A 24,688-nucleotide genomic window follows, 5' to 3' on the forward strand; every position below is an offset into this window, starting at 1 on the left:
GAAATATAAAACAATCTTCCCTCCATTGGCCAACACTGAAGTCCATCTGTTATTCAAAAGAAAAACCCTGTAAAGAATGATGCCCATTTTATATTACATTTTTATTTATTATCAGTAAATGATTACAATTTTATTCATCATGCTTCTCAAAGCAGTTTTCATTTTACAAGAGTGTAAAAAGTAATTTAGGAACACCTGTTTATTTGGAAATTTCGTTTGAATCCTCAAGTCAATGTGAATCACAACAGGATGTCACTTTATTAAGGTTTATGTCTCTTGGAACAATGATAATAGCGACCTCTATGGATTAAAACTGATAACTTATATTCATGCAGTAAGAGTCAACGCTCTCTCTCTCTCTCTCTCTCTCTCTCTCTCTCTCTCTCTCTCTCTCTCTCTCTCTCTCTCTCTCTCTCTCTCTCTCTCTCTCTCTCTCTCTCTCTCTCTCTCTCTCTCTCTCATCTCTCTCTCTCTCTCTCTCTCTCTCTCGGGTCATAATTCATTATTGTTCTATAGCGGTGCTGCTTTGCTTTCAACAAATGTAGAGAAAACTACCTGCACATGTTTCCATCATCAGTGAATAGAATGGCTTCTATTGCGTTCCTCATTTGAAAGTAACTTTGGATGAAAGCATCTGCTAAATTAACATAAGACAAATTAAATAGAATAACTTTTTTTGTTGTTGTTTTGAATAAAACCCTATGTTGAAATGTGGGTAGAATAGAATTCAAGTCTCATAATCATCTGTTTCTTCGTAGAATTTTTCATGAGGCACAAACATAAGTGCTGTTGTCAGTGTATTCATTTTTGGCCATGACCTTTTATGGCATATACATGGGATTAAAAATAATTGTGATTCTGATTAATCATCTCATTTATAGTCAGAAGGTTGACGAACGCGTGTGAAGAGTTCCGTCGTTACGGAAGATACTGTACATTGAGTTCTTGAACCGCACAGGGATCCAGTGAGCCAGTCAGAATCAGGTAGGCGTGTCTTCGGATTCGTCTGGCCAATCGTCGCGCTTCGCACCGGCGTTGTAAACAGTGTAAAGCAGGAGACTGGAGGTGTGTATAAATATCAGTGTGTTGGCCGTGCTGTCTTATGAACTCGTGCCGCGCATCAGCTGCTTGTAGTCTGCACTGTTTCCGTGGAGCTGATCGGCAATCTGCTCATTCTACAGGTTGGTCTGCACTTCTGGACCTTTATCTTTGTGGATTTTGAAACTCATGAATGATGTCACTGTTACATGTACTTTCAAGGGTACACCTCGGCATGTGTACTTGAGTGAGGCAAGTGCGCTTTGATTTCTTCGGATTTGATCTCACTGGTGGCGGTGAGAAGCTCGTGCGTAAATGTGCGTCTTTTCTAATTTGATGCCATCCATTACGCGCGCTTGCCATTTTTGTATAATGTCAACAAACCGGCGCGTTTTCGCTGGTTAGTCAAGTCAGAAATAGATTAGAGAAACCTATTCCAGTTATGTGAGTTTGCGAGTGTTTGTGGCAACATGTTTCACCAGTGCAAGTTCAGACATAAAGAGCATTAACAGCTCGCGATTATGCGCGCGTCATTTCACCTGAGCGCACGCTCTCCATCAGCACCTCGATTCGACAGATTCATCTGACTCTGTTAGATTATACAGCGGAGATAAGTGACTAAAACTTTTAGACTGCATTTGAAATTCTCATATTATATCTGTGACATATAATATGGTATGAGAATGTGCGTAATATTGTAGGTATAATATAATGTGTGCAATAGTGTGGGAGATGCAGAATATTATAGTAGGATAGTACTAGTTATAGTTCACCTAGTATGCAATATTGTGTAGTGCAGTATGATGTGGAACAGTATTGTATTGTGTCAGTTTAGTATTGTGGTTGATAGCACAGTGCTAAATACTATCATATACTTCAAATATATACATGCACCTTTACGTTTCCCATGACATCTGGAAAGGAGGACCCTGTAAAGGACAACCGTTTCCACCCATTTCATCATCATCTTTGAAATCAAGGTATGTTTTATTATTACTCTCTATTGTGCATGTGAAAATGTTAAAATGCATACTTCTAGTGAAAATGGTGTAATAGGGCTCAGTGTGTTGTTGCATATGAATAAGCACCTGATGTTAGCTGAGAGAATTACATCCACATTCCCTCAACAAAAAAAAACCTTTAGGTTGTTTTCCATGTGCTGCTTAACAGTATCCATTATCAACTAAGATGAGTTCAATGCTGTAAACAGTGTGAAAAAGGTCCTTGTTATGGCATCTCCGCCTTGACCACCAGACGAATGGGCATGGTACCAAAGCCACAAGTTCATGTGCGGAATGGATCCATTGAATGCTTAGAGGCATTCAGGCTCTTCTGTGTCTAAACAATGCAGACCGGCAGCACGTTCTTTTCATGCATCTGTGAAATGATGGTCAGCAAGTGGGCAGTTTTCTTTTTTTTAAAGCCCCATTCACCAGCCACCAAATGGTGTGTGAAATTGTAAAGGGAATATATTTCTCTCTTGAACTAAGCTGTGTGAGAAGGTAGGAGTTTATTTTAGAGTGCATGTTTGAGGAAACAAGAAGTGCTAAACCTATGTGCATAATTCATACCTTTTCTGCATTGGGAGTGCTATTGCTTTTTTTAGAGAGTGAGATTTCCAGATGACTTATGGTTTTGCCTGTATGAATTTGAAAAACCACAACCACACAAAAACCCATACACTTAAAAAGTAACAAAAATCAAAGTTGTAATTGTAACAAAGATCATTGGATTACGTTTTACAGGAAAACATTTACTTATTTTTTGAGTAAAACATTGTTTCTGCACCAATAGTTTTCAGTCTAGAAGGACCAGAATATCATACATACTTTCATTGTACATAGTGTTGTGATAAAAGCAGCGCACATTACAGTGTCCAGATTTCATCTCTATGATGGCAGCTACCCATGCTTGAACTTGAAACGGTGGCATGCACTCTTGAACGCAGTCCAGCATAACCGCTCTGCACAGTTGGATGTTTTATTGAGAGCTTTCAGCTAGTCGTAACTTGTGCATTGTGGGCAGGGGTCTTGTGCAAGTGCCAGTTATTTTAGGCTGTTCATTAAACACCTGTGAGATGCAATGGCTGGCTTCAGGCTGACCTAGTTGAGGACAGGTGGAGGCGGACAGATGTCCCGTTGCAGCATATATGCATGTGCGTTTAGGACACAGTGTTTGAATTTGGCCAGTACCTTCTTTTTGCAACAGCCTATGCATCAGGTGTGTGTCTGTCATGTTTTGAAATGAGCTTACTAGGGTGTAGAGCGTTCCATTTCGGTCAGTTTTGAGGTTTTATTTCAGTTAGTATGCTGCCTTAGAAGGCAGATGCCTATGTAGTTAGCACTAGGCTATGGAACAGAGCCCCAATGTATTCCCTGTTGCCTGTCTCTTATTCTCTCTCTATCATCCTTTCTCTTGCCTCTGGGCGAAATCTAGGTCTGAGTTATAAAACAGCTTGTAACCACAATCCATGCCTTCTGACCACAACAGATAAAATCCTTGAAATATCACTAAAGACTTATGAAAGAGTATGTTGTAGCACCTTATCAACAATGATTCACGTTTCAATCTGCAGCTTTTTCATAAATGGTGTCTTTAAAGCCATTTTTAACCTTTAGTTCATGACTAATGTATGATGCAATTTTTTGCTCAGTTCCCTGAGAACTGCATATTAAACCCACCTGTAGTTATGAAAGGAATAGTTCACTAAAAATTAACATTTTGTCGGTATTTACTCATTCTCATGATCCTAACTTGTTTGCAGATTTATTTATTTTGTTGTGAAATATTTTTAGTGGAATACAAAAAGACCAATAATTGAAAAATCTTCATGCAATCCTTTTCCACACAATGACAATTCATAGTGAGCATGACTGCCAACTATGAAGTGTTATTTTAGTATATTATTACATACTATTATCTTTTAATATTTCTATTTAGCTCTAATTTTCCAAATGTTTTTAGTTAATTTTTAATCTAATATTAATATTTTACTTTCTTTCAGCTTTATTTTATTTAAGAAAAACAATATTTAATCATTTCAGTTTTTGTCAACAATAACAACACTGCTATTAAGCTCCAAAAAGAATTAATAACACATAAAAACAGCATAAGGAGCCTTTCACGCATGTTAAGGATGCGTTCTTGTGTTAGAAACCATCTAGACGCAGCAGAGCAGAAGGGAATAGAATGCAGGGGTCTAACTATTTTTAACGTGGCTTCTTAAAAATGTGGCGCACATGGTGCTAGATTTTGAAAAAGCATCGAGATGCTTCGAATGTTGAAAGATGTTGTCTAGCGCATGCTTACATAGACCGAAATCAAAATATAGCACTGTGGAATGCAAAAAACAAAGAAAAATAAAAAAGCATCTTGATTGAACAGTCTCTATATGTCAAGAAACAAATCGCCTGAAGCCATATAATAGCTTTGTGTTAAGAACAAATTTGATCGATACTTGCTCATTGTGTGTCTAGACGGCACTTTGAATCAAAATTTTGCAATTGGAAAGATTATCAGAGAATAGCCACTTATATCTCGGGCTATTCCTCACACAAACCATATTGTATGACTTGGAATATAGTGCACAAGTTGTATAGACTTTTATTCTGTTTAGTCCTTTTTGGAGCTTGGCATCCAAAAAGAAAAAAAAAGAAAGATTCTTCCCGTGTTACAGGGAAAAATAGCAACATACAGGTTTGGAATGATCCTGGTAAATAAATAAACCTTGCACATACTGTCTGGCACACAGTGCACCTGTCGTGTTTTGTATGTATAGTGCATATGTGAATGTGTGATATTTCCAGTGCAGTCTGAGCTTTGGCTTTCTGCAGTCAGGGGGATTGCGGCGTTCATCCACATAATGTCATGACACTTGCCTCAGCTCATTTCCATGTAAATGAATAACTACACGCGATTTGGAATATTGACATGAATATTGAAAACAGGTAGAAGATGGCAAGTGAATAAACTGATTTATATCTACAAGATGCCCATCTCTATTAATCACCGAGTTGGAGTCATTTGAAACGTTTAAACGGATTTGATCTTTTCATGTGCATGAAATTTGATAGATGGGTTAATCTGAGTTTGAGGCGCAATTGGAGCGTCTATTAAGATCTGCTAATTCATTTTAGGTTCTGGTTAAAAGCCGTACCTGTGCTGTCAAGGGTTCATGGATGCATTTCACTGTCAAATTGTACTGTGTAAGAGTGCTGATTGAGCTATAAGTCTTGAGAGGCTGCGAATGATTGACAGTTGTTGCTTTCTAAAATGGTGGCAGTAGTGAAAGGATGTGTTGATCAAAAAGGAGTCGCTTAACAGCAAGTCGAATTGTAATACAAGGTATACATTTTATTGGCTTAGTAGGTTCTAGAGCTGGAATTTGTTGTATTAAAGTATTTGTTGTATCCTAATTTAGTTTTGGAGGTCTTCCACAATAGGTTTACATACAGCCAAGGTCAAAACACATGTCGATTTTCTCATAATATATATTGCAATGCACATCACCTAATTTCTCAAAGAGTCTGAAATCTTTGTCTCTCTAAACCCCTCCTTTCCGTGAGTCTACTCTGCTCTGATTGGTCAACTTGGATCAACTTTGGTGGATTTTGCTAGCAATTATTAGTGTTTAACACACTTTATTTGGCCATTAACTAAAAACATCAAATAAAATAAAATAAAACCTCTTAAGGGTTGATAAGTTTGATTAAATTCCATGTACACTTTATGTTCAAACAGTTTCAGTACATTATTGCAAAATGGTAAATGGTGTCTGTGTAGCAAAAGGTTTTGATATATTGGTGCATGCAAATGAAAATTTCACTCTGTAAAAGTATGTAAAACATGTCTTAAATAGTTTTAAAAGAATTTGAGTTGCATGTCAAGTCTTTTTGGCAATGACTGTTTGAAATTATAGTTTCGAAAAAATCTTAAAAGAACATAATTGCATGCCAATTTATGATCAACACTGTACATAAATACTTACTTTTTCAATAGTTGCTGAATATCGCCAATAGGCTGTGTTTTCATTTGTTATATCTCCAAGGCCTATGTATAGCATGACAGGGGTTCCTCCATAAGAAGGCAGATCAGTGATTTAAATAACCTGGCATATCTAGATTAATCCTGAAGATGAATGAGTTCTTTGGTTGCGGTGTATAAACAATTCGATTTTGGCCATATGTGCATTACAAAGCCTGCTGGTGCGTACACGCATCTGTGCGTTTACAAGATCGATGAAAAGCACACCTCTGAAATTTTTCACCTTGATCACAAACGTGAAGCATGAGGAAGCGGCACGTGTGCATTCATTAATTATGACCAAAAAGCTCTCGAATCCATCCCGAGGAGCCTCAAGGTTATGAATTTGCAGGAGCGCACTGACAGCGTCATATCTCTCGGACCCGTATAATCTCCCGGTCGAGGAATTGAACAGCAGGTTTGTGAGACCTGACACCTGTCAGAAACTAGAGTAATTCATTGGATGTCAGGAGATGCTACAGCCTCGTTTTCAGTGCAGGCGGTCAGATGTTACCGACAACAAGGTAAATTGAAGAGGCTTGAGGAATACCAACAGCTCTCTGGAAAAGAGATCAAATAAAAATGCCGTTGCTTCCATTTGGCAATGCATTTGTGACACTGAAAACACTTGATGAGTCTTGTAGTTATGCAGTGTCATTTCGCAACAGATCGTAAAACTAACCACCAATTTGAAGTAAAGCAGGTAAAAAGGAATGCAATGTAGACTTGACTGCTGTCAGGAAAATGACTATGAACCAGGGAATACCTGACAGGAACAAACACCTGTTCCAGGCGGCTAATGTATGGGTTTCTTGGAAATGCTGCGAGATTGCTGCATGAACCTGTAATAATACAGGCAATAGTATTCCCCCAGGATGCATGTCAACAGAAGTGTTGCATGCACAAGGGCGGCTCGCTTTCTCTAAGACTGGCCCGTAGCCCCTTGAGGGATCTTTGTTCCCCTGGACGGGGCATTTTGGAGAAGGCATCAGGCCTCTTATCGCCATCTTCATCTGTGGTGGGGATTGGAGTTTCGCCATCTGCTGACAGACAGAAAAGGAGCCATATGTCTGAGGACACACTGACCCTCCTCAACATGCGTGTGTGACTGATACGGCTGTCCGTTGTCCTGGCATACTGGCAGTGTTTGTGTTTTCTGCAGATCCTCACTTGCATAGTTGCAGGGTTCAATTAAGAATAACGATTACATATAGACAATAATGTTCAACAAAAGTTGATTTACGGCATGAAAGATGCTGCTCAAGTGTTTTCTCATGTGAACCGCTTGTGTTTGTAGGGATGCTGATTATTGATTCAGAAGTGGGTTTATTTTAGGGGGGAAAGCAGATGATCTGTAATTCAGCTGTATCCTGATAAACAACAGCAGCGGGGGGTTGTTGATAAGGAACTGTAGTTGAGACAGATCTGGGAAAATGGAAACCAGAATTGATTGTTGAATTTTTAACTGAACTGAAATGGTTCCAGTGATGCCTGCAAAGTAATCCCAGACTTGTCTATGTGGCGTTCAAATGGTCCATTTTTGAAATTCCTCTCTTCACACATGAGTTGAGAAACTGTGAGTGTTTTTATATAATTTTTTTGCCCTTCTGGTTTAAGTGGCTGTCTGAATACTAAGGTGCCAGGGTATAAGCTGATAACGGTTATACTCAAAGTAAGTGACAAAAGACAATGGCTCATGATCCGGTTACATAACCTCTTAAAGTCGCAATGTAATGGATGTAGCGACAAATCTTTTTTGTGATGTGCATCCGAGTGAAACAGACTTCAAAAAGAAGAAAAATGTAGGGCTGTGTCTTGGTTCTGCACATCAGTTTTTGATTAGATAGGCAGCAACTCTCAATACACTTCTGAGCTGTAAAAGCCAAACTCTGGTCGGGCCAATCACATCGTGTAAAGAGTCGGTGGGCAGGGCCTAACATAATGACGACCGAGTTGCGCTTGCATGCTACTAGTAAACACAGAAGCTGGCGAACGGCGGTCTTTCGAATCAGCTTTGACCGCAAAGCTTTTCTCTGAGAAAAGAACAAAGAACGGCACTGAAGTCATTCTTAAGAAGGGGAGATGTGTTCGGAGTTTTGCCGACCGGATACGGCAAAAGTTTAATCTGTCAATGAGCTCTGTTTCACCTTCGTTGCTCTGGTTGGTGGTAGCAGCGTTATCCTATCGCGTGCAGAGGGAGTTTGAAAGACAACCATTTATCCCGCCCCTCGGATTGAGCCCTGTCTATGGTGAGTTTCCAGACCAAACATCTTGATGTGGGTCTGGCTTCTCAGGCTAGCAAACAACATGAAGGTTTCAATCCAGTTGCATTTAGAAGCCAAGACCAGTTGGTGTTGGTTGAGGTGTGTTGAACATTGCACAATTTTAATTGATTGAGGTTTATTCTATTTTCTTTTTACCTTTTTTATCAACTGAAATCAAAGTGCCCTGGATGATTGTGTAGGCTATTGTGCAACAAAAATGACCCCTATAAATGTAACTATAACGATAATTATATTAGCATCCACACCAACAGATAAGTTCACTGTGCAGTTGAGTGGATGATTGGCTGTCAGTATTTTTAGCATTCATCAGCTGAAAAAAAAGTTGTTCTGAAAGTGATTCCAATAAATATGTTCATCTGTTTCATTGTTTTGAGTTAAATAGACGGCATTTGTTGTAGTGTAGAGTTTTAGTGTGGATTTCACAATTTTCATAGAATTAGAATGATTAGGAAAACTTTAACTTTAATCTTTAAAACCAGCTAACAAGTTCACCTGAAAAGTTGGTGTGGGCGGCTATTTATTATAACACAATGGATTTCTGATTGCTTTTTGCTCTGATTATATTGCCTTTGGAGAGCAGCTTGTGCTCTGCACATCTGTTGCGTGCAGTTTGTTGGTTAATCCAAAGGGACAAATATTTCAATAACACAGTGAAATAGCATCTCCTCTTCTCATTGTTACCTAGCTACAGTAGTAAACAGCTGCCGCTGTTGATGATGCTAACTTACCGTACGGAACCAGAAATTTCCAGGTACATTGCACTGTCAGACTCCCCTGACTGATAACATATCGTTTGCCTTATGTTTTCTTTGAGTTCCTAAAAAAGCACCTGCTGCGGAAGATGCATTACTTGTATAAAGCACTAACTCTAAAACTCAAAGCTAAAGTCGCTTCCCCAGGGCAAACACAGCATCTGCTTGTTCCACTTAGCTGGATGCTAAAATATGCTTCATATTTAGTTTGTGACCCCTAACCCTTAAGGGCATGTTTAAGGTCTTCCAATATATTGCAGCTTGCCTGAGACGGAGAGCTAAATATAATCATTCAGCCTTACTAGCAATGTGTTAGAAACGTGGCTAGTTGCTTGTGTAACATTCTTTAAAAACAGAAGTTGCATTTAGCCTTCATATTATTCTGATACAGATGTTCTAGGCTAGGCTATATGCTTTTTTAAAATGACTTGCTGTATTGTAACAACTTTTGATTAGTTGAGAATGCTATACTGTAATCATAGTAGGCGGCATGCTAAATTTAGTCATTCAATGTATAAGGCACAGTTTACGATCACATTTTATTATGCCCACTATTCATTTACCTACCTGTCAAACAATCCAATCACTATTAGAAAGTGGCTGCATCATGCATGTGATCAGGGATAATTCTATCGTTTATCAGAGGATTTTTGCTAATCTTAATAATTTACCGTTTACATAGTTACGAATGTTTCTTAATGTAACCTCTGGAATACATGCAGCGCTGACAGTTAATTGTCTCTCAGCGATGACATCTGGTTTATTTCTCATTAGTGGATGATCGAATCACGGGAACACATTTAGCATGCTTGTTTTCCCTTCAGATTTCCCCCAGCATTTTGTAGACCCCTTGATGGGCACTCCAAGTATGTTGTGGTGACATGAATGGCAAATAAGCTCTGTGTTTTTTGGTGTATTTCAACCGTGTATTTGCCCACTGCAGTGACACACCCATTTATCAAGTCCTTCAAATGCAATCTAGCTTGCATTGTGTGCAACTGGGTGCATTCCTTACCAGAGGCCACCGACTGCCTTTTTACCTCAGGGAAATTATTACAGACAAGGTCAAAGTTGATTCATGTCTTGCTTCAGATCATGTTCTACTTACTGTCTGGCTAATATTGTTCAGAAACACAGAACATTGGGCAAAGAAAGCGATGGTATTATAAAAGACGACGTGCACATTTTTGTCTGAGAGCCACACCAACCAGAATTGTAACTCAAAAAGTATCTTCATTAAGGTTGGGGACTATGGTTTTAATGATGTTTGGTTCTGCTGATGTCTGTATTGTTCTGTCACAGTTATCTTTTTCCTGCACCACTACTGAATCTAGATCATGTAAAATATTGGTAGACTATTATTATTATTATTTGAATTATACACCTTGCAAACTTTAGTATCTGTATGATTATAGCAGGGAATATGATTTGTCAATTAAAGGTGCACTATGTAGTATTTTTGCAGTAAAATATACAAAAACCACTATGTTATATATTTTTTCAGTTGGGTACTTACAATATCCCAAATGTTTCCAACTATTTGTAAATTTTGAGAAAATTGCTATTTTAACTAAGGACCGGGACGTTTCAGCATAGCGTTTGAGCGAGTCGCCTGTCAATCGCGTCATATCTGCGTTACCCTCAGTTTTACTCTGCAGAAGCGCTTTTCTCTTGGCAGTGTAAACATGTCACAGAGTGAATGCACAGAGTAATGTCATAAGATCATTTTAAACACACTTGAAATCTATCTGATATGATAAACAGAGCTGCTTTACCTGACCGGAAAAAGCGGAAGTATGCGCGCCCGGCGACTGTGTCCCGTCCCGTCATAATAAAAGTCCCAGTACTCGCAGTGTGTTTGTATAACAATCGCTCCAGCAGCCGTGCTCGGCCCCACAACATTCGGTCCTGCTCTGCTTTACACTACAGTAACGTTAATAACCGCATTCATGAACATGATTTCTGCCCGTGTCCTATTTTCCACCGGCTGTGAGGTGAAGACCACATGTCCCAAGATACTGCGCTCAAACTTGGCGTCATCAAACTACGCCTTTGTTTAGAATAGGCGCCCTCCAGTGGACGGAAAGTTGCATAGTGCACCTTTAACCGTGCAATTTTTTTTTTTTTTTGTGCACACACTTACCTTGTTTTAAAGGCATTTAGATATTAGAAAACAAGAATTGGTTAGAAAATGATGCAGTGAAAACTCCAACTGGCCAAGAAGGAATATGTATTGCATTCTGTACATTTTATTATTATTATTAGGGGTTCAAGCACGAAGTGCTGAAACCCTATTGTAATTGTACTGATTTTTATTATTAGGGGTTCAAGCACGAAGTGCTGAACACCTATTGTATTTGTGCTGATTTTTATTATTATTATTATTAGGGGTTCAAGCACGAAGTGCTGAACACCTATTGTATTTGTGCTGATTTTTATTATTATTATTATTATTATTATTATTATTATTATTATTATTATTCTGCCGTAAAACTCATCGTGCAGACCAAACCGTAAATGCTAGAGACTTCAAACTTTGTCAATAGGTAGTCCAAAAATCGAGGAGAGGTTATCAAATTATGAGCCAGATTGGCCAATAGGTGGCGCTACAGCAACCAAAAACGCGAAATGGCTCATAACTCCTAAACCGTTCATCCTAAGGGTCAAGTGTCTTATATCATTGGAAAGCTGAGACCATGACGAACAAAACGTATATCTCCGATTTCATTTCCGGTATGCAAATTTTTCCGCCATTTTGAATTTTGTCAAAAACCTACTTTTGCGAACTAGTCCCTGGTTTTTTGACATATCAGAACCAAACCAGTGCCAAAATGTTCTCTCTAGTCTGAATATCAATAATTATCAAAAAAAGTTGAAATTTTGACTCATGAACGAAAAGGGGCGTGGAAATGTACATTTAAGGCGGAGCCTATTTTACTAAAGAGGCTATAACTCCAGCAAGAAATGAGATATCTTCACCAAACTTGGTACACATGTTTATGGGCTCAGTTTTTGGTCACGATAAAAAAGTCGCGACGATTGGCCACTTGGTGGCGCTATAACATGGAAAAAACACAAAACGGGCTATAACCACGCGACCGCTAGTCCGATTGACTTGAAAATTGGTAAGCAGTGTCTTGGCCCAAGGTACCATGTCTGTCTATGAGAACATTGGCGTATCTAAAAAAACATGGCCGCCATCGGCCAATGAAATTTGAGCACCTATTAGACAGGGTTAACGGAGGTCGACCAGAACGAAACTCAGTAGGCATGTTTGACTCATGGTCCTAGAGGTCTGTAAGAATTTTGAAAGAAATCGGCCACTAGTTGGCGCTAACGAGTTTTATGGATCTGCAATCACGTGGTGTTGCACACATCGGCAAAATATGCATATCATATGATAGATCTCCTCATGTTGAACAACTTTGCCTCTAGAACCATTTCGGTCAATCAAATTGTTAAATAAATATTTGCAATAATGTTAAAAACCTACTTTTGCGAACTAGTCCCTGTTTTTTTGCGCAATCAGAACCAAACCAGTCTAGGACAATTCTCTGGACTCTCTAGATCAATAATTATCAAAAAAAGTTGATTTCTTGTATTTGGATGGCTATAACAGAGCCATGTAGAAAAGAGGCGTGGCAAAATACACTCAAAAGCCTATAAATCCTAAGAGGAAACTCAAAACTTCACGAAAATCGTTGGGTATATGTGGCATAACATGATGAAGACACATGCAATGTTTTATGGAGATCGGAGTATAGGGGGCGCTATAAGTGTTAAAAAGCTTTGAAAACCATGTATTCCCTATGGTGAATTGCCTGTAAATGGTATTTTCCATCTCTGTAATCAGGTGGGGTTAAAACAGCCACATAATATGCATATATTATGATAGATCTTCTCATACTGAACAACTTTGCCTCTAAACTAGTCCTAGGTTTTTTGCCTGATCGGAACCAAACCACAGCAGTATGATTCTCTGCACTCTCCTGATCAATTCATATTTAGACTTTATAAAGTCACTATTATAATATTTAAAATCACATTTTGTCATTTTATCACTTCATTTCACCTGATATCTCTCAAATTCATTCAGTGCTTAAAAGCCTTTCATGCAAAAGGTGTCAAATGCTTAAAGACCTTAAATGGCTTGAACCCCGCTAAATGCTGCTCGCAGCTTTAATTATTATTATTATTATTATTATTCTGCCGTAAAACTCATCGTGCAGACCAAACCGTAAATGCTAGAGACTTCAAACTTTGTCAATAGGTAGTCCAAAAATCGAGGAGAGGTTATCAAATTATGAGCCAGATTGGCCAATAGGTGGCGCTACAGCAACCAAAAACGCGAAATGGCTCATAACTCCTAAACCGTTCATCCTAAGGGTCAAGTGTCTTATATCATTGGAAAGCTGAGACCATGACGAACAAAACGTATATCTCCGATTTCATTTCCGGTATGCAAATTTTTCCGCCATTTTGAATTTTGTCAAAAACCTACTTTTGCGAACTAGTCCCTGGTTTTTTGACATATCAGAACCAAACCAGTGCCAAAATGTTCTCTCTAGTCTGAATATCAATAATTATCAAAAAAAGTTGAAATTTTGACTCATGAACGAAAAGGGGCGTGGAAATGTACATTTAAGGCGGAGCCTATTTTACTAAAGAGGCTATAACTCCAGCAAGAAATGAGATATCTTCACCAAACTTGGTACACATGTGTATGGGCTCAGTCTTTGGTCACGATAAAAAAATCGCGACGATTGGCCACTTGGTGGCGCTATAACATGGAAAAAACACAAAAAGGGCTATAACCACGCGACCGCTAGTCCGATTGACTGGAAAATTGGTATGCAATGTCTTGGCCCAAGGTACCATGTCTGTCTATGAGAACATTGGCGTATCTCAAAAAACATGGCCGCCATCAGCCAATGAAATTTGAGCACCTATTAGACAGGGTTAACGAAGGTCGATCGGAACAAAACTCAGTGGGCATGTTTAACTCATGGTCCTAGAGGTCTGTAAGAATTTTGAAAGAAATCGGCCACTAGCTGGCGCTAACGAGTTTTATGGCTCTGCAATCACGTGGCGTTGCACACATCGGCAAAATATGCATATCATATGATAGATCTCCTCATGTTGAACAACTTTGCCTCCAGAACCATTGCTGTCAATCAAATCATTAAATAAATATTTGCAATTATGTTAAAAACCTACTTTTGCGAACTAGTCCCTGGTTTTTTGCCCGACCGGAACCAAACCAGTCTAGGACAATTCTCTGGACTCTCTAGATCAATAATTATCAAAAAAAAGTTGATTTTTTGCATTTGGATGGCTATAACAGAGCCATTTAGAAAAGAGGCGTGGCAAAATACACTCAAAAGCCTATAAATCCTAAGGGAAAACTCAAAACTTCACGGAAATTGTTGGGTATATGTGGCATACCATGTTGAAGACACATGCAAAGTTTTATGGAGATCGGAGTATAGGGGGCGCTATAAGTGTTAAAAAGCTTTGAAAACCATGTATTCCCTATGGTGAATTGCCTGTAAATGGTATTTTCCATCTCTGTAATCAAGTGGGGTTAAAACAGCCACATAATATGCATATATTATGATAGATCTTCTCATACTGAACAACTTTGCCTCTAAACTAGTCCTAGGTTTTTTGCCTGATCGGAACCAAACCACAGCAGTATGATTCTCTGCACTCTCCTGATCAATTCATATTTAGACTTTATAAAGTCATTATTATAATATTTAAAATCACATTTTGTCAGTTTATCACTTCATTTCACCTGATATCTCTCAAATTCATTCAGTGCTTAAAAGCCTTCCATGCAAAAGGTGTCAAATGCTTAAAAACCTTAAATGGCTTGAACCCCGCTAAATGCTGCTCGCAGCTTTAATTATTAGGGGTTCAAGCACGAAGTGCTGAACACCTATTGTATTTGTGCTGATTTTTATTAGGGGTTCAAGCACGAAGTGCTGAAACCCTATTGTAATTGTACTGATTTTTAGGGGTTCAAGCACGAAGTGCTGAACACCTATTGTATTTGTGCTGATTTTTATTATTATTATTATTATTATTATTATTATTCTGCCGTAAAACTCATCGTGCAGACCAAACCGTAAATGCTACAGACTTCAAACTTTGTCAATAGGTAGTCCAAAAATCGAGGAGAGGTTATCAAATTATGAGCCAGATTGGCCAATAGGTGGCGCTACAGCAACCAAAAACGCGAAATGGCTCATAACTCTTAAATCTTTCGTCCTAAGGGTCAAGTGTCTTATATCATTGGAAAGCTGAGACCATGACGAACAAAACGTATATCTCCGATTTCATTTCCGGTATGCAAATTTTTCCGCCATTTTGAATTTTGTCAAAAACCTACTTTTGCGAACTAGTCCCTGGTTTTTTGACATATCGGAACCAAACCAGTGCCAAAATGTTCTCTCTAGTCTGAATATCAATAATTATCAAAAAAAAGTTGAAATTTTGACTCATGAACGAAAAGGGGCGTGGAAATGTACATTTAAGGCGGAGCCTATTTTACTAAAGAGGCTATAACTACAGCAAGAAATGAGATATCTTCACCAAACTTGGTACACATGTTTATGGGCTCAGTCTTTGGTCACGATAAAAAAATCGCGACGATTGGCCACTTGGTGGCGCTATAACATGGAAAAAACACAAAAAGGGCTATAACCACGCGACCGCTAGTCCGATTGACTGGAAAATTGGTATGCAATGTCTTGGCCCAAGGTACCATGTCTGTCTATGAGAACATTGGCGTATCTCAAAAAACATGGCCGCCATCGGCCAATGAAATTTGAGCACCTATTAGACAGGGTTAACGGAGGTCGATCGGAACAAAACTCAGTGGGCATGTTTAACTCATGGTCCTAGAGGTCTGTAAGAATTTTGAAAGAAATCGGCCACTAGCTGGCGCTAACGAGTTTTATGGCTCTGCAATCACGTGGCGTTGCACACATCGGCAAAATATGCATATCATATGATAGATCTCCTCATGTTGAACAACTTTGCCTCCAGAACCATTGCTGTCAATCAAATCATTAAATAAATATTTGCAATTATGTTAAAAACCTACTTTTGCGAACTAGTCCCTGGTTTTTTGCCCAATCAGAACCAAACCAGTCTAGGACAATTCTCTGGACTCTCTAGATCAATAATTATCAAAAAAAAGTTGATTTTTTGCATTTGGATGGCTATAACAGGGCCATTTAGAAAAGAGGCGTGGCAAAATACACTCAAAAGCCTATAAATCCTAAGGGAAAACTCAAAACTTCACGGAAATTGTTGGGTATATGTGGCATAACATGTTGAAGACACATGCAAAGTTTTATGGAGATCGGAGTATAGGGGGCGCTATAAGTGTTAAAAAGCTTTGAAAACCATGTATTCCCTATGGTGAATCTCTGTAATCAGGTGGGGTTAAAACAGCCACATAATATGCATATATTATGATAGATCTTCTCATACTGAACAACTTTGCCTCTATAACCAATACTGTCAATCAAATCTTTATTTAAATATTCACAATTATGTTAAAAACCTCGTTTTGCAAACTAGTCCTAGGTTTTTTGCCTGATCGGAACCAAACCACAGAAGTATGATTCTCTGCACTCTCCTGATCAATTCATATTTAGACTTTATAAAGTCATTATTATAATATTTAAAATCACATTTTGTCAGTTTATCACTTCATTTCACCTGATATCTCTCAAATTCATTCAGTGCTTAAAAGCCTTTCATGCAAAAGGTGTCAAATGCTTAAAAACCTTAAATGGCTTGAACCCCGCTAAATGCTGCTCGCAGCTTTAATTATTATTATTATTCTGCCGTAAAACTCATCGTGCAGACCAAACCGTAAGAGCTAGAGACTTCAAACTTTGTCAATAGGTAGTCCAAAAATCGAGGAGAGGTTATCAAATTATGAGCCAGATTGGCCAATAGGTGGCGCTACAGCAACCAAAACCGCAAAAGGGCTCATAACTCCTAAACCGTTTGGTCCACACTCAAGTGTCTTATATCATTGGAAAACTGAGACCTTGTCGAACAAAACGTATATCTCCGATTTCATTTCCGGTATGCAAATTTTTCCGCCATTTTGAATTTTGTCAAAAACCTACTTTTGCGAACTAGTCCCTGGTTTTTTGACATATCGGAACCAAACTAGTGCCAAAATGTTCTGTCTAGTCTGAATATCAATAATTATCAAAAAAAAGTTGAAATTTTGTCTCATGGACGAAAAGGGGCGTGGAAATGTACATTTAAGGCGGAGCCTTTTTTACTAAAGAGGCTATAACTCAAGAAGGAAATGAGATATCTTCACCAAACTTGGTACACATGTGTAGGGGCTCATTCTGAGGTCAGGATAAAAAAAATGTGAAGATTGACCACTTGGTGGCGCTATAATGTGGAAAAAACATGAAAATAGCTATAACCACGCGACCGCTAGTCCGATTGACCTGAAAATTGGTATGCAGTGTCTTGGCCCAAGGTACCATGTATGTGTATGAGGACATTGGTGTATCTCAAAAAACATGGCCGCCATAGACCAATGAATTTTGAGCACCTTCTAGACAAGGTTAATGGAGGCTGATCGGAACGAAACTCAGTGGGCATGTTTGACACATGGTCTTAGAGGTTTGTAAGAATTTTGAAAGAAATCGGCCACTAGTTGGCGCTAACAAGTTTTATGGCTCTGCAATCACGTGGTGTTGCACACATCGGCAAAATATGCATATCATATGATAGATATCCTCATGTTGAACAACTTTGCCTCTGGAACCATTGCTGTCAATCAAATCATTAATTAAATTTTCGTAATTATGTTAAAAACCTACTTTTGCAAACTAGTCCCTGGTTTTTTACCCAATCAGAACCAAACCAGTCTAGGACAATTCTATAGACTCTCTAGGTCAATAATTATTGAAAAAAAGTTGAACTTTTGCATTTGGATGGCTATAACAGGGCCATTTAGAAAAGAGGCGTGGCAAAATACACTCAAAAGCCTATAAATCCTAAAGGGAAACTCAAAACTTCACGAAAATTGTTGGGTATATGTGGCATAACATGTTGAAGACACATGCAAAGTTTTATGGAGATCGGAATATAGGGGGCGCTATAAGTGTTAAAAAGCTTGGGAAAGCATGTATTCCCTAGTGTGAATTGCCTGTATTGGCTGTAAATGGTTTTCCATCTTGTTAATCAGGTGGCGTTAAAACAGCCACATAATATGCATATATTATGATAGATCTTCTCATAGTGAACAACTTTGCCTCTATAACCAATACTGTCAATCAAATCTTTATTTAAATATTCACAATTATGTTAAAAACCTCTAGTCCTAGGTTTTTTGCCTGATCGGACCCAAACCACAGCAGTATGATTCTCTGGACTCTCCTGATCAATAGTTATCAAAAACATGTTGAACTTTACACTTTGGGGAGCTATAACAGGGTCATTTGGAGAATAGATGTGGTAAAACATGCTCAAAAGCATATTAATACTGAACGAAAACTCAAAACTTCACAAAAATAGGTGGTGTGTGTGTGTGTGTGTGTGTGTGTGTGTGTGTGTGTGTGTGTGTGTGTGTGTGTGTGTGTGTGTGTGTCTCTGTCTGTCTGTCTGTCTGTCTGTCATGCTAGCAAACAGCACTTCCAACATGCTACACATGCTAGCAGTGATTAGCTAAGTGTTAAATCAGGCAAATAACATAGAACTCTATAAACATTATAGTAACCATCTGTGACAACTAACAACTGCCTAGCAACACCATAACAACCATCAAGAACAACCTAGCAACCACCTAGCAACATGTTTATCATGTTAGCAAAGTAAAATAGTAATATTGTCATACAATTGATTAATATTGTTCTATAATTCATATTTAGACTTTATAAAGTCACTACTATAATATTTATAATCATATTTTGTCAGTTAATCATTTCATTTCACCTGATATCTCACAAATTCATTCAATGGTTAAAAACCTTCCATGCAAAAGGCGTCAAATGCTTAAAGACCTTAAATTGCTTGAACCCCGCTAAATGCTGCTCGCAGCTTTAATTATTATTATTATTATTATTATTATTATTATTATTCTGCCGTAAAACTCATCGTGCAGACCAAACCGTAAATGCTAGAGACTTCAAACTTTGTCAATAGGTAGTCCAAAAATCGAGGAGAGGTTATCAAATTATGAGCCAGATTGGCCAATAGGTGGCGCTACAGCAACCAAAAACGCGAAATGGCTCATAACTCTTAAATCGTTTGTCCTAAGGGTCAAGTGTCTTATATCATTGGAAAGCTGAGACCTTGGCGAACAAAACGTATATCTCCGATTTCATTTCCGGTATGCAAATTTTTCCGCCATTTTGAATTTTGTCAAAAACCTACTTTTGCGAACTAGTCCCTGGTTTTTTGACATATCGGAACCAAACCAGTGCCAAAATGTTCTCTCTAGTCTGAATATCAATAATTATCAAAAAAAAGTTGAAATTTTGACTCATGAACGTAAAGGGGCGTGGAAATGTACATTTAAGGCGGAGCCTATTTTAATAAAGAGGCTATAACTCCAGCAAGAAATGAGATATCTTCATCAAACTTGGAACACATGTTTATGGGCTCAGTCTTTGGTCACGATAAAAAAATCGCGACGATTGGCCACTTGGTGGCGCTATAACATGGAAAAAACACAAAAAAAGGCTATAACCACGCGACCGCTAGTCCGATTGACTGGAAAATTGGTATGCAGTGTCTTGGCCCAAGGTCCCATGTCTGTCTATGAGAACATTGGCGTATCTCAAAAAACATGGCCGCCATCGGCCAATGAAATTTGAGCACCTATTAGACAGGGTTAACGGAGGTAGATCGAAACGAAACTCAGTGGGCCTGTTTGACTCATGGTCCTAGAGTTCTGTAAGAATTTTGAAAGAAATTGGCCACTAGTTGGCGCTAACGAGTTTTATGGCTCTGCAATCACGTGGTGTTGCACACATTGGCAAAATATGCACATCATATGATAGATCTCCTCATGTTGAACAACTTTGCCTCTAGAACAATTGCTGTCAATCAAATCGTTAAATAAATATTTGCAATTATGTTAAAAACCTACTTTCACGAACTAGTCCCTGGTTTTTTGCCCAATCAGAACCAAACCAGTCTAGGACAATTTTCTGGACTCTCTAGATCAATAATTATCAAAAAAAAGTAGATTTTTTGCATTTGGATGGCTATAAAAGGGCCATTTAGAAAAGAGGCGTGGCAAAATACACTCAACAGCCTATAAATCCTAAGGGGAAACTCAAAACTTCACGAAAATTGTTGTGTATATGTGGCATAACATGTTGAAGACACGTGCAAAGTTTTATGGAGATCGGAGTATAGGGGGCGCTATAAGTGTTAAAAAGCTTTGAAAACCATGTATTCCCTATGGTGAATCTCTGTAATCAGGTGGGGTTAAAACAGCCACATAATATGCATATATTATGATAGATCTTCTCATACTGAACAACTTTGCCTCTATAACCAATACTGTCAATCAAATCTTTATTTAAATATTTACAATTATGTTAAAAACTTCGTTTTGCAAACTAGTCCTAGGTTTTTTGCCTGATCGGAACCAAACCACAGCAGTATGATTCTCTGCACTCTCCTGATCAATTCATATTTAGACTTTATAAAGTCACTATTATAAAATTTAAAATCACATTTTGTCAGTTTATCACTTCATTTCACCTGATATCTCTCAAATTCATTCAGTGCTTAAAAGCCTTTCATGCAAAAGGTGTCAAATGCTTAAAAACCTTAAATGGCTTGAACCCCGCTAAATGCTGCTCGTTATTATTATTTTTCTTCTCCCCTAAAACGCATCATGCAGCCCAAACCGTAAGTGCTAGAGACTTGAAACTTTGTCAAAAGGTAGTCCAAAAATCGAGGAGAGGTTATCAAAGTATGAGCCCGATTGGCCAATAGGTGGCGCTATAGCGCAAAAAACAAAACAAAAATACTATTTTGCTTATATCTCGAAAACCCATTGTCGCACATTCAAGTGTCTTACATCATTGGAATCCTTGGCTCAAGCCGAACAAAACGTATATCTCCGATTTCATTTCCGTCATGAAAATTTTTCCGCCATTTTGAATTTTGTTGAAAACCTACTTTTGCGAACTAGTCCCTGGTTTTTTGACCGATCGGAACCAACCCAGTGCCAAAATGTTCAATGTAGTCTAAATATCAATAATTATCGAAAAAAAGTTGAAATTTCGATTCACGGACGATAAGGGGCGTGAAAATGTACACTGAAGGCGGAGCCTATTTTACTAAAAAGACTATAACTCAATAATGAAATGAGATATCTTCACCAAACTTGGTACACATGTGTACGGGCTCAATTTGAGGTCACGATAAAAAAATCGCGACGATTGGCCACTTGGTGGCGCTATAATGTGAAAAAAACCTGCAAATAGCTATAACCATGCGACTGCTACTCTGATTGACCTGAAAATTGGTATGCAGTGTCTTGGTCCAAGGTAGCATGTATGTCTATGAGGATATTGGCGTATCTCAAAAAACATGGCCGCCATAGGCCAATGAAGTTTGAGCACCTATTAGACAAGGTTATCGGAGGCCGATCGGAACGAAACTCGGTGGGCATGTTTGACTCATGGTCCTAGAAATCTGTAAGAATTTTGAAAGAAATCGGCCACTAGTTGGCGCTAACGAGTTTTATGGCTCTGTAATCACGTAGTGTTGCACACATCCACAAAATATGCATATCATATGATAGATCTCCTCATGCTGAACAACATTGCCCTTGGAACCATTGCTGTCAATCAAATCGTTGATTAAATATTTGCAATTATGTAAAAAACCTACTTTTGCAAACTAGTCCCTGGTTTTTTGCCCGACCGGAACCAAACCAGTCTAGGACAATTCTCTGGACTCTGCAGATAAATAATTATCAAAAAAAAGTTGAACTTTTGCATTTGCTTGGCTATAACAGAGCCATTTGGAAAAGAGGCGTGGCAAAATACACTCAAAAGCCTATAAATCCTAAGGGTAAACTCAAAACTTCACGAAAATTGTTGGGTATATGTGGCATAACATGTTAAAGACGCATGCAAAGTTTTATAGAGATTGGACTATAGGTGGCGCTATAACTGTTAAAAAGCTTTAAAAACCACGCATTTCCTATGGTAAATTGCCTATATTGGCTGTAAATGGACTTTTCCATCTATTATTTCAGTGTTTAAAATCTTGCTAAATAAAACTTAATGTCTTTAATGCCTATGTGCTTAAAAGGCCTTAAAGGCTTGAACCCCGCTAAATGCTGCTTGTTAGGGGTTCAAGCACGAAGTGCTGAACACCTATTGTATTTGTGCTGATTTTTATTATTATTATTATTATTATTATTATTCTGCCGTAAAACTCATCGTGCAGACCAAACCGTAAACGCTAGAGACTTCAAACTTTGTCAATAGGTAGTCCAAAAATCGAGGAGAGGTTATCAAATTATGAGCCAGATTGGCCAATAGGTGGCGCTACAGCAACCAAAAGCGCAAAATGGCTCATAACTCCTAAACTGTTGGTCCTAAGGGTCAAGTGTCTTATATCGTTGGAAAGCTGAGACCATGACGAACAAAACGTATATCTCCGATTTAATTTCCGGTATGCAAATTTTTCCGCCATTTTGAATTTTGTTAAAAACCTACTTTTGCGTACTAGTCCCTGGTTTTTTGACATATCGGAACCAAACCAGTGCCAAAATGTTCTCTCTAGTCTGAATATCAATAATTATCAAAAAAAAGTTGAAATTTTGACTCATGAACGAAAAGGGGTGTGGAAATGTACATTTAAGGCGGAGCCTATTTTACTAAAGAGGCTATAACTCCAGCAAGAAATGAGATATCTTCACCAAACTTGGTACACATGTTTATGGGCTCAGTCTTTGGTCACGATAAAAAAATCGCGACGATTGGCCACTTGGTGGCGCTATAACATGGAAAAAACAGAAAAAGGGCTATAACCACACGACAGCTAGTCCGATTGACTGGAAAATTGGTATGCAGTGTCTTGGCCCAAGGCCCCATGTAAGTCTATGAGAACATTGGCGTATCTCAAAAAACATGGCCGCCATCGGCCAATGAAATTTGAGCACCTATTAGACAGGGTTAACGGAGGTCGATCGGAACAAAACTCAGTGGGCATGTTTAACTCATGGTCCTAGAGGTCTGTAAGAATTTTGAAAGAAATCGGCCACTAGTTGGCGCTAACGAGTTTTATTGCTCTGCAATCACGTGGTGTTGCACACATTGGCAAAATATGCATATCATATGATAGATCTCCTCATGTTGAACAACTTTGCCTCCAGAACCATTGCTGTCAATCAAATCATTAAATAAATATTTGCAATTATGTTAAAAACCTACTTTTGCGAACTAGTCCCTGGTTTTTTGCCCAATCAGAACCAAACCAGACTAGGACAATTCTCTGGACTCTCTAGATCAATAATTATCAAAAAAAGTTGATTTTTTTGCATTTGGATGGCTATAACAGAGCCATTTAGAAAAGAGGCGTGGCAAAATACACTCAAAAGCCTATAAATCCTAAGGGGAAACTCAAAACTTCACGAAAATTGTTGGGTATATGTGGCATAACATGTTGAAGACACATGCAAAGTTTTATGGAGATCGGAGTATAGGGGGCGCTATAAGTGTTAAAAAGCTTTGAAAACCATGTATTCCCTATGGTGAATCTCTGTAATCAGGTGGGGTTAAAACAGCCACATAATATGCATATATTATGATAGATCTTCTCATACTGAACAACTTTGCCTCTATAACCAATACTGTCAATCAAATCTCTATTTAAATATTCACAATTATGTTAAAAACCTCGTTTTGCAAACTAGTCCTAGGTTTTTTGCCTGATCGAAACCAAACCACAGCAGTATGATTCTCTGCACTCTCCTGATCAATTCATATTTAGACTTTATAAAGTCATTATTATAATATTTAAAATCACATTTTGTCAGTTTATCACTTCATTTCACCTGATATCTCTCAAATTCATTCAGTGCTTAAAAGCCTTTCATGCAAAAGGTGTCAAATGCTTAAAAACCTTAAATGGCTTGAACCCCGCTAAATGCTGCTCGCAGCTTTAATTATTATTATTATTCTGCCGTAAAACTCATCGTGCAGACCAAACCGTAAATGCTAGAGACTTCAAACTTTGTCAATAGGTAGTCCAAAAATCGAGGAGAGGTTATCAAATTATGAGCCAGATTGGCCAATAGGTGGCGCTACAGCAACCAAAAACGCGAAATGGCTCATAACTCCTAAACCGTTCATCCTAAGGGTCAAGTGTCTTATATCATTGGAAAGCTGAGACCTTGGCGAACAAAACGTATATCTCCGATTTCATTTCCGGTATGCAAATTTTTCCGCCATTTTGAATTTTGTCAAAAACCTACTTTTGCGAACTAGTCCCTGGTTTTTTGACATATCAGAACCAAACCAGTGCCAAAATGTTCTCTCTAGTCTGAATATCAATAATTATCAA

General features: G+C 38.3%; 1 protein-coding gene across 2 annotated transcripts in view; it reads left to right on the plus strand.

Annotated features, from left to right (window-relative positions):
• Window positions 1–1,056: 1,056 nt before the first annotated feature.
• Window positions 1,057–24,688, plus strand: part of cemip (cell migration inducing hyaluronidase 1) — a 189,627-nt gene continuing 165,995 nt past the window's right edge. Inside the window, exon 1 of one of the 2 annotated variants that reach the window (XM_067444991.1) lies at window positions 1,057–1,181. The gene's annotated coding sequence lies outside the window, so the exon portion shown is untranslated. Of the gene's footprint in view, window positions 1,182–1,894; window positions 2,019–24,688 lie in introns of those variants that run through there. The other variant, XM_067444997.1, reaches the window with a different exon arrangement.

This window comes from Pseudorasbora parva, chromosome 1, assembly GCF_024679245.1.
Source record: "Pseudorasbora parva isolate DD20220531a chromosome 1, ASM2467924v1, whole genome shotgun sequence".
Taxonomy (NCBI): Eukaryota; Metazoa; Chordata; class Actinopteri; order Cypriniformes; family Gobionidae; genus Pseudorasbora; species Pseudorasbora parva.